Source organism: Castor canadensis, chromosome 4 (assembly GCF_047511655.1).
Source record: "Castor canadensis chromosome 4, mCasCan1.hap1v2, whole genome shotgun sequence".
Classification (NCBI taxonomy): domain Eukaryota; kingdom Metazoa; phylum Chordata; class Mammalia; order Rodentia; family Castoridae; genus Castor; species Castor canadensis.
Genome location: NC_133389.1, coordinates 39,475,570 through 39,485,820, shown reverse-complemented (window position 1 = coordinate 39,485,820; position 10,251 = coordinate 39,475,570). Strand labels below are relative to the sequence as shown.

The window sequence follows — 10,251 nt, the reverse complement described above, 5'->3', positions numbered from 1 at the left end:
GAGGCCTCCACTTTCCATCCTTATAGCACTTATCACAGTATTTTTCTTTTTAATCTAGCTACCCTAAGTCAATGTGAAGTAGAACTCAGTTGTGATTTAGATTTGCATTTTCCTGAGGGTGAATGAGGTTAAGTCTCTTTTCACCTGTTCATTATCAATTTGTGTATTTTCTTTGGAGAAATATCTAAGCAGATCCTTTTCCTTTTAAAAATTTGGATTATTTGTCCTTTTGTTATTGAATTATAAGTGTTCTGTAGTTATTCTAGACATAAGTCCCTTATTGTATTTATTGGTATATATAATTTGAGAGTATTTTCTTCTATTCTGTCTTTTCACTTTCTTAGTGGTAGCTCTCTCTCTGTGTGTCTCTTTCTGTACCGGGGTTTGAACTCAGGGCTTTATACTTGCTAAGCAGGCAGTCTACCACATCAACCATTGCATTGGTTTGGTGGTATCTTTAGAAGCACAAAAGTTTTAATTTTGATGAAGTCCATTTTGTTTTATTTTATCTTTTGTTACATGTGCTTTTGGTGTCATATTTAAGTATACTTATTGTAATTAATGTCCTAAAGATTTATAGCTTTAACTCTAACATTTAGGATTCATTTGAGTTCATTTTTATATATGATGTCAGGAAGGAGTCTGTGTTATGCCAATATCCAGTTTTCCCAGTATCATTTTTTGAAGACTTCTTTTCCCCATTAAATTATCTTTCACTCTGAATTATCTTGTTGAAAATCAACTGACCATGAATATGGGGGCTTATTTCTGGACTTCCAGTTCTGTTTTATTGGACAGTATGTCTGTCCTCATGCTAGTAGGACACTTTCTTGATACTGTAATTTTATAGGAAGTTTGAAATCAGCAAGTATGAAGCCTCCAACTTTGTTTTCCTTTGGCTATTCTGTGCCCTTTGCATTTCCATAGGAATTTTGAGACTATTTTGTCAATTTCAGCAAAAAGTCACCTGGAATTTTATAGGGATTACATTCAATTAACAATATTGTCTTCTAATCCATCAACATGGATTATGTTCATTTATTTATTTCTTTTTCAGTTTCTTTCAACAATGGTTTGTAATTTTCAGTGTTCAAGTCTTATATTTCTTTAGTTAAATTTATCCCTATTTTATTTTGTGCTATTTTGTGTACTCAGATGACAATACTTCAAAATATGGCACTTTGGCATGCTGTACTTTGAACTAAAGAGGGCTGGAGGGCCTCAGAAGCCAACCTAAGAACCAAGGTGTCCCTGACCTCCCCTGCCCTTTGTCCCTTACTTCTCTATTTCCCCAAAGCACAGAGAGGGACTTTCTCTGGAGTTCCCTTATCTGTCTAAAGATATAACCTCTCAAAAGGAAGAGAATTGTATGAGTCTCCTCCCCAGGAATCTCATCGGCCAGGGAAGAGATCACGTCAGCACCAGATGCAGACAGACTTTTCCACTGGCGATGGCCGGGTCTTCTAAAAGCCCATGCACCTTTTCCCCAATCAGTTCTTTCCTGTGTTCCTCTGTCCTTCCGGCATTCCCCCATATGAAGAAGGTATAAGCTTCTCAGACTCACAAGGGTCGGGGATACTCATTTTTCTTTCACATGATGCCCTTGTGTGTGTAATAAATTTGTTCACTTTTACTCCTCTGAAACTGCTGTCCCTCCACAGACTCAACCACTGAACTTTCAAAGGGTGGAAAGTGTTCCCTCCCTTAGACTCTTGTAAATGGAATTGTTTTCTTAATTTTATTTTTGGGCTGCTTATTGCAAGCATATAGGAGTGCAATTGATTTTTGTATATTGATCTTGTATTCTGTAACATTACTGAACTCCTAAGTTTTAAATAGTTTTTAAGTGCACTCCAGTTCTGCTTTTTTCTTTTCTTTTCTTTTCTTTGATGGGACTGGGGTTTGAATTCAGGGCTTCATTGTTGCAAAGCAGGTGCTCTACAGCTTGAGCTATACCTCCAGTCTATTTTGCTCTGATTACTTTGGAGATAAGGTCTTGAAAACTATTTGACCAGGCTGGCCTCCAATCATGATTCTCCTGATCTCAGCCTCCCAATTAGCTAGGATTAGAGGTGTGAGCCACTGGTACCTAGCTCAATGTTCCCTTTTTTATTAGCATATATTAATTGTACAAAATAATGGATTTCTTTGTGATATTTTCATAGACAAATATGACATACTTTGGTCATATCTGCCCCCTTTCCTGAGTAATTTCAATATTTAAGGTCAGCTATAGAGATTGTTTAAGGAAAGATCTCACAAGATAATGCGTGTGTTTTGCACACGCCACACTCTCAGTAAATGGCAGCATGTCTCCTACCGCCTCTCATCCACTGGAAGAGCGGCCTTCTCCGCAGAGTCAGCCTCAGTCTGCCTTCCATACTTGACAGGGATCCCAAGAGATGAGCTGCAAGGACACCGGCCCTGTCTGCACCAGTTTGCTCTAATCCTTGACTACCTCGCTTGGCCCATCATTGGACTCTGGCTCCAGCTTCTTTTTTAGGCAGAAGCAATCCCAGACCTGAAATGTACTCACCCTAGGTAGTGTTCCCTAAAATGGAGAAAGAAGAATGGACATAGAGGCTTTCACAATCCGAATTCCTTCTTCCCACGGTGGGGCCTCCACTGTGAATCCAGGGGAACAGGATAAACCATGGACAGAGCAATCCACCCTGGCACAGCAGCCATCCAACAAATTCTGAATGATTCTAAATAAACAGAAGTTAAAAGAGCTACATAAATGCTAATTGTGTATTAAAATGTAAATATCTAGGAAATTCTACACCTATACTTATTGCAATTCTATTTGCTAATCAGCTCTCTGTTGCTGTAACAATACCTTAGATAATCAACTCATAAAGAGAAAAGGTTTGTTTTGGCTAACAGTTTTGGAGGTTTCAGGCCATGGTCAGTTGGCCCTTTGCTCTTGGTCCTGTAGCAGGGCAGCATATCACAGGAGGGGCATATGGTCAAGCAAGCTGTTCACCTTCTGCGAGGAGCCAAACAGAAGAGAAAGGGACTGGAGTCCCATTATCCCCTTTTAGGGCCTGTCCCCACAATGACCTAAAACTCTCACTATACTGACATGGGTCTCAAAGGTGCTACCACTTCCCAATGACACCAAGCTGGGGCCAAGCCTTTAAAACATAGGTTTTGGAGGCAAATTTCAGATCCAAACTATAACACCTGTACAGCAGTTTTGGGCCTACTCCCATTTTAGTGTTGGAGTTGTAGCTCAACTGTACTGGGTGGCTTTGCTGGTTCCCTGATAGAGTCCGCTTTGAACCAAGTGGTTCTTCGATTGTTCCATAGGCTCTGGGGACTTTAAAATGCACAGTCTTTTCTCAGTCTAGGGCACAGACCAAGAGTATCCCCTGGCCACTCCAAGACCAGAGACCATGCAGGGGTTAGCACTGGCAGGTCACCTCTTCTGATTCAGGTGCTTTGTGTGCCTCACGAGGAGTGTCTTTTTAGTTCTGAGTCACCCACAGGAAAGGCTGGACTGCTCTGGAGCACTGTGACCAGGAGGGCGACACCTGGGTGGCAAGGGGCCTCCAGGCAGAAGAACCCCCCTCAGGACAAAGGCTACCTGGTGGATGCGAAGCCCAAGTACAGGACACAGGTGCCACCTCTGCCCAGAAAGAGCCCCACACTTTCCCATGGGTCCTCCCCACCCCAGATAATCACACCAGCTGCACACCAGTAACAGGTCTTCACAGAGATTGAAAAATAACAGTACTATTATGAGCAAAGCCTGCTGAAAAGAAGTCTGGTAGCTTTCAGAGATGCATTGCTCATAGTCGGTTTTATGGCACATTTGCATTTAAATAGCCTCTCGATCTCTTTTTCTCAACTTCACAATAATATAGCCTTAAAAGTGCTAACTAATAGGGTGGCATTGCTTAATTTACTTTAATCTTAGCACTGATACATTGTCTTATTGAAGGCATTCCAGTTCAAGTGACACTTGCAAATGCAAGGTTTAAATTAGTTTTTTTGTTGTTATTCTTCCTTTTGTTTAAAAAAATCAGACAGCTCCTGGGCTTGCAGTCAGGAAACACACTCCTCTCCCAGGCTGGCCCCGCTGCCCTGGCTCTGAGGTCTTCTTAGATGTCGGCATCTCTCTATGGAGACAAGGCTTCTGTTTTGTGGGATTGCTCTACAGGCCAAGCTGGGGCAGCCAGCAGTGTCCTGGGTCTGGGTTGAATCCTCTCTCAAGGGCTGATTGTTAAATTTTTAGGCATTTTGCAAGTAATCCTCAATGATCATTATTAAAATGACAGGAACCTACAAATAAACAAATTATATTTAAAATGAAGATCAAAATTGCCAAAACTCATTACTCTGTCATCTGGAGGGTATGCCCTCAAGATCATTCACACAGATTGTGTCTCTGTGGCAGGAGGACTGTGTGACTGTGTGATGGCATTTGGTGAGGTTATGCCAGGGGCTTGATATCAGCCATCATGGGAACATTTAACAACCAGCACCCTCCGTTTTTTACTCAAAGACCTGGTTTTAATTGTTATCAGCCCATCAATGATAACAACTGATATTACCCAGAGTAATTATCAGCCTTCTTCACAAAATAGTCTAGCATTTGTCCTAAACCTCTCTGAACCCTCCCTCACCAAGTCCCCATAGCCCTATAGGTAAGTTATCTATCATCTCCAGGCAGAACAGTGAAAAGGAAGAAAAATTTCTCCTCTACTTTTCTAGTTTCTTTGGCATCTATTGTCAGTCTGGTTTTTGTTGCTATAACAAAATATCCAGCCCTGAGTGATTTATAAAGAAAAAAGGTTTATGTGACACACAGCTCTGTAGATTCAAGAGCACAGCACTGGCATTTGCATAGCTTCTGGTGGCGGGACTCATGACAGAAGTGTATGTGAGAGTGGTAAGTAAGTGTGTGCAGAAGAGACAGGACCAGGGATAAACTTGCTTTATAACATCCGCTCTCATGGAAATAATCCAGCCCACAGAGAACTATCCCCTTCCCCCAGAAACCTAATCCAGTCTCCAGAGACCTAACACAGACTCCTGAAAACTGCATTAATCTATTCATGAGGATGGAACTCCCATAGTTATTTCTTAAAAGTTTCATCACCTCTCAACTCTCCCCTGGGAGTTAGGGGGCCTCAGGCTCAGCAGGTCTTCCCACCCTGTGCACAGCCCATGCTTCCTATCTTGTACCTGGTTGGCAAGAGCCATCACTGACTCCTCAGTCTCCAGCCCCTCCCAACCTGCTAAATGTTCATCTCACAGGGCTCTGGTGATGTCTTTTCCTTCCTCTAGGGCCTCACTGGCTGCCTACTGCCTGCCACAACCATGACCAATTTCCCCTCTGGCTCTCATTCCCACACTATACCCAACAGTCCAATCAATTCTTAGAATGATGTTATTATTCGCTGGTAAATGGATGGAATTGGAGAACATCATTCTGAGTGAGGTTAGCCTGGCCCAAAAGACCAAAAATCATATGTTCTCCCTCATATGCAGACATTAGATCAAGGCAAACAGAACAATGGGATTGGACTTTGAGCACATGATAAAGCGAGAGCACACAAGGGAGGGGTGAGGATAGGTAAGACACTTGAAAAATTAGCTAGCATTTGTTGCCCTCAACACAGAGAAGCTAAACCAGATACTTTAAAGCAACTGAGGCCAACAGGAGAAGGGGACCAGGAACTAGAGAAAAGGCTAGTTCAAAAAGAATTAACCTAGAAGGCAACACACACACACAGGAAATCAATGCGAGTCAACTCCCTGTATAGCTATCCTTATCTCAACTAGCAAAAACCCTTGTTCCTTCCTATTATTGCTTATACTCTCTCTTCAACAAAATTAGAGATAAGGGCAAAATAGTTTCTGCCTGGTAGCGAGGGGGTAGGGGGAGAGGAAGGAGGTGGGGTGGTTAAGGGAGGGGGCAGGGAGAAGGGCGAGAATGACCCAAAAATTGTATGAATAAAATTTTTAAAATAAATAAAGTTTGAAAAAAAAATTTTTAGAATGAGGCCCCCAGGTAGAGAGAATAACATCTCTCTCATGTTAGCTGGTTAAAAAAGAAAAGAGGATAAAAAAAAGAAAAGAAGAGCATGTACCACTCTGACATGGCCAAGGTAAAACATCTTTTGTCAACAAGAGAATTATAAAAATGGTTCAGATGCTAGTGTGTGATACTGTTGGTGGCAGAGTGGAGTCTGTGATCAGAAGACTTCCAAGGTCCTTGTGTCCTGTGGGGAAGAATCCATGGCAAGAAACGTGAGTATAAATGGAGTTTCTTAAAAGTTAGGGAAGGGAAATACAGGTGGAAGCCAGAAAGCTTGCTTCTCTTCTTCAGGTGCTTTTAAAACTTCACTAATCTATGGCAAGGGAGGAACCAGGTGATTCCCGTCCAATAATTAATGAGTGGGGAGGGGCCAGGTGAAGGCAGTCAGGGAGCCACAGTTTGGTAAATTTGAAATGCAATATTAAATCATATATTTTCTTATGAGTCCCAAACTTTTCCTAATTTTACCTGCCTCACTACCTGCCTGGAAGACAAGAAGGTTGAGGGGCTGGCTGAATCACAGCCTCTAGCACAGGACAGGCAGGATAGGAGTGGGTGATAGGGTATTTTCCCCCAGAATTTATCAGGAAAAAGGGGTGGAGGACTAAGAATAGTCTAGAAGATCAGGCATTTTAGGCAGGAGGAGCAGAGCACTAACAGCAGAGGCTGTAGAAGTAATGGAGTATCCCTTCCTCAGGGGCCCCTGCAGCCTGGCTGAAGCGCAGAGGGGTCTTGGGAGCAAGTGTAAGGAACTGCAGAAGCATTTGGGGCCCAGGCAGAGCCCTACCTACCCAACCTCACTCCCTCCTGCTTGGTCTCCTGCACCAGTTTCTTCCAATTCTGATGCCTGGTGAGTTCCCCAGGGTTACCTCTACCTCTCCATATCCCTTAACTTCTCTGTGTTGATGTCCCTGGCTAAGAGGGCTCCAGGCTCACACTCTGCCCCACCTCCTCCTCCGATAGCACTACCTCCTTTTTATCCCACTGGAATGGCCAATCAATTTCTCAGATCCCACACACCCAACTCTGAACACCCCCACCCTCCACCAGCCTGCTTGAAACCTGCTCTCCCATCCTTCTCATCCTCCCAGGCAGAAGCTAGGGAGCTGTCTTTGAGTGGATCACACCTGGTCATCTCTCCCTCCAGTGGTCACTTATATCCAGCCATGACTCACTACTCCCAAACCACCCTCATTTATAAACAGCACCATGGTCTCTTCTCCAGATCATTATTGGCCTCCAGCTGCTCCCTTTGTCCTCTACTCCCAAGGCTCATTTTCTGTCCAGCATCCAGAGTGACTGTTCTAAAAATGTAACAAAAAGTATTATCACCTTATGGGTTAACCCTCCTGTTACTTTGCATGGCACCCAGAATTAAAAAGCAGCTGTTTATCCTTGCCTAGAAGGCTCTGTGTCACCTGGTTCCTTCCCACATTTCAGGCTTATCATATACTCCACCCTACCCCCTGTGCCCCAGAGACTCTGCTGTCCTCCCTCTGTCTTCACCTGGGGACAGTTCCTCTGACAAGGTTTCTGCACACACTGGTCTTACCATCTGAAATGCTCTTTCCACAGGTCTCATCCTTCAGAGAAGGATCTTTTTCCCTCCACCCTACCCTTCAGACACTGTACTGTGCTGTTTTCTTCATAGCACATTGTAATTCGCTTCCTCCTCTTTCAGTCATCCATGGATTCCATACCAGTACAGAGAACTGTCCTGCAGACACAGCAAAGAGCCACACAGTCCCACTGCCAACTTCTCAGCCAGAACTGCATCTGCTCTGCATATGAGAAGTGCGACAATTATTTGTTAAAAGAATTTGTTATTTCACTGCTAGGTATGTACTGGGAATATATTCAAACTGGTTAAAACAGTTTCTTAGCTGTAAAGTCTCATAGAAATGGAATATTAGCAAATCAAATAAACCAACCGGAATATACCAGGAGGCATTTTGGACCTACTTAGAGCAGAGAATCCTTTTGTAATGGAAATGGTCTGTCGCTTCCTCCAGCTCTCTGTTGTTCTGCTCAGGAGAGTCTTCCTTGAGTTCATGAACCCTTTAAAATTATATGCAAAATGTGTCTGCACACATTTTGTGCAGTTTTTGAAGGCATTCATATCTTCCATCAGATTCTTGAAGGGGTCCATTACTTGAAAAAAATCAGGAGACATGGCTCTGGCCTGTGTCTTTTTTTTCAGTGCTGTTTTGATGGGGCCCTTTCCTGGTGAGTCAAGTACACTGATAATTATCTATTTTTAGAAAACTGCTCTTTCCATCTAGCCATCACTAAGTGAATCACTAGGCCCATGCACTCATTGAAAATCCTTATATGTTAAGCCTGAAAGTACTTTCTAAGACTAAGATAGAAAAATATTTTCTCACTGTATTTCAAAGAGGCTGAAAGCGGCAAGTCTTATAAAAAATATGAAATGCCAGAAGTGTTGCTCAAAAGAATGAGAGCCCTTGGAAATTTTCCTGTTTGAAAAAAGAACTGTCAACTTCAAGTTGCCGCTGGGTCTCCCAGTGAACTTGACTCAGTCTAAGATGAAGGATTTCTTCCCTCAAGATTAACACTGAAGAGGAAGGTTTAGAAGTCACGGTGCCTTAGGCAGCACCCCTTAGGAAAATACCCAGAGCCCCAGCTCCTTGTATAGGAGTGAACTCCTATCCACCTTCTTCCCCCAACTCTGGTACCCCAATTAGAAGCACACTGACTTTTGACGCCATGAGCCAAAGGCAGCCCTTCACGGTTGGTGGCATCCACTGGCCTGCCTCAGCACTCTACTCCAGTGAGTTCCCCAGGAGTTCAAGCAACTGCCCCTTTCCCTTCTGAGTGCCCACTGTCCTCATTTGTCCCTCCCAGGAGTTCTCTCATGGTGCCATTCCTTCTGTGGACCCATCTGTCCCTCCTACCCCTTCCATCTACTCCTCAGAAGACACAGGGAGAGGAAGGGCACCAACCTGGAGCCTCTGCTGTGTCAAGTTGAGCTACCTCTCTTCCCTGCCTAGGGCCAAGTCTGATCTCACAGATCCCACCCACATTTTGCCCCCCCTCCCCGAACTCACCAACTAAGCTGCACCCAGAGATGATTCTTGGGATGTAGAAACAACTTATCTGCAGAAATGCCAGGATTTCTGAAGTGTGGGGAGAAGCGGGAAGGAGGTAAGAGAGAAGTTTCTAGTCCTGTTTGAGGCCATCCTCCCTTACCCCTGTGCTTTATGAATCTGATAATGTTGATGACATTGCCAAAGTTTCTAAAGCTTTCTTTCCTGTCTACAGACCAAGGTCAGTCATTGGCCTTGACGTCTTCCTGGCTTCATGGTCTAGGGATAGGTGTGGATAAGCAGAAGTTTTATACACTCCTTAAAGTTAAAAGTTGTATTTCAGTGTTTCTATTTAATTTTGTTTTTGTTCATTTTCTATTGTAGAAAATTTCAAACATATGCAAAAGAAGAACTAATAGAAAGATAAACTTCTATATGCCCTCCCACACTTCCACTTGTGTCAATCCTGGTTCATCTACAACGCCACCCCCCAGAGGATTATTTTGAAGAAAATTCCAATACTTATAGCATTTCATCTATAAATATTCCCATATGTATCCCTGAAAGATAAGAAATCATTTATGTAAATATAACCACAATTATCACATGTAAAATGTTGACAGTAATTCCCTCGTGTATTAGTGGTTTTATTGTGGTTAGGACTAAATGCCTGACAGGAGGCCTTAGTTACAACAGCATACCTGAGACTGGGTAATGTATAAAGAAAAGCAATTTATTTCTCACAGATCTGAAGGCTGAGAAGTCTAACATCAAAGTGCTGGTATCTGGCGAGGCTTTGTGGCTGTGCTGTGAAGTGACAGGGAACATTGCATGGTGAGGAAGTACCAGTGTGCAAGTTTGGGTCTCTTCCTCTTCTTCTAAAGTCACTAATGCCATCATGGGCCCTGCTCTCATGACCTCATCTAACCCCTGCTTAACCTCTCCAAGGCTCCATTTCCGTATACCATCAACACATGAACTTAGGGAATACATTCTGGACACATGAACATTTGGGAGACATAGCCAAGCCATAGCAACACCATCCTATCCCTGGTTGCCCAGACTGGGCCTACTGATGTTCATCCATCAAAAACTACCAGGAGCACACCCGTAGCCAGAAACAGTCAGCTTCATGGGCTTGTGGCACTGAAGGAG

General features: G+C 43.3%; 1 long non-coding RNA gene across 1 annotated transcript; it reads right to left on the bottom strand.

Moving 5' to 3' along the window:
• Positions 1-6,017: 6,017 nt before the first annotated feature.
• LOC141422338 (uncharacterized) lies at positions 6,018-9,255 on the bottom strand. Its single transcript, XR_012446886.1, has 3 exons — positions 9,118-9,255; positions 8,012-8,107; positions 6,018-7,766 (listed from the first exon to the last, which is right to left on the bottom strand). It is a non-coding gene; the product is annotated as an uncharacterized lncRNA (long non-coding RNA).
• Between the last annotated feature and the right edge of the window lie 996 nt (positions 9,256-10,251).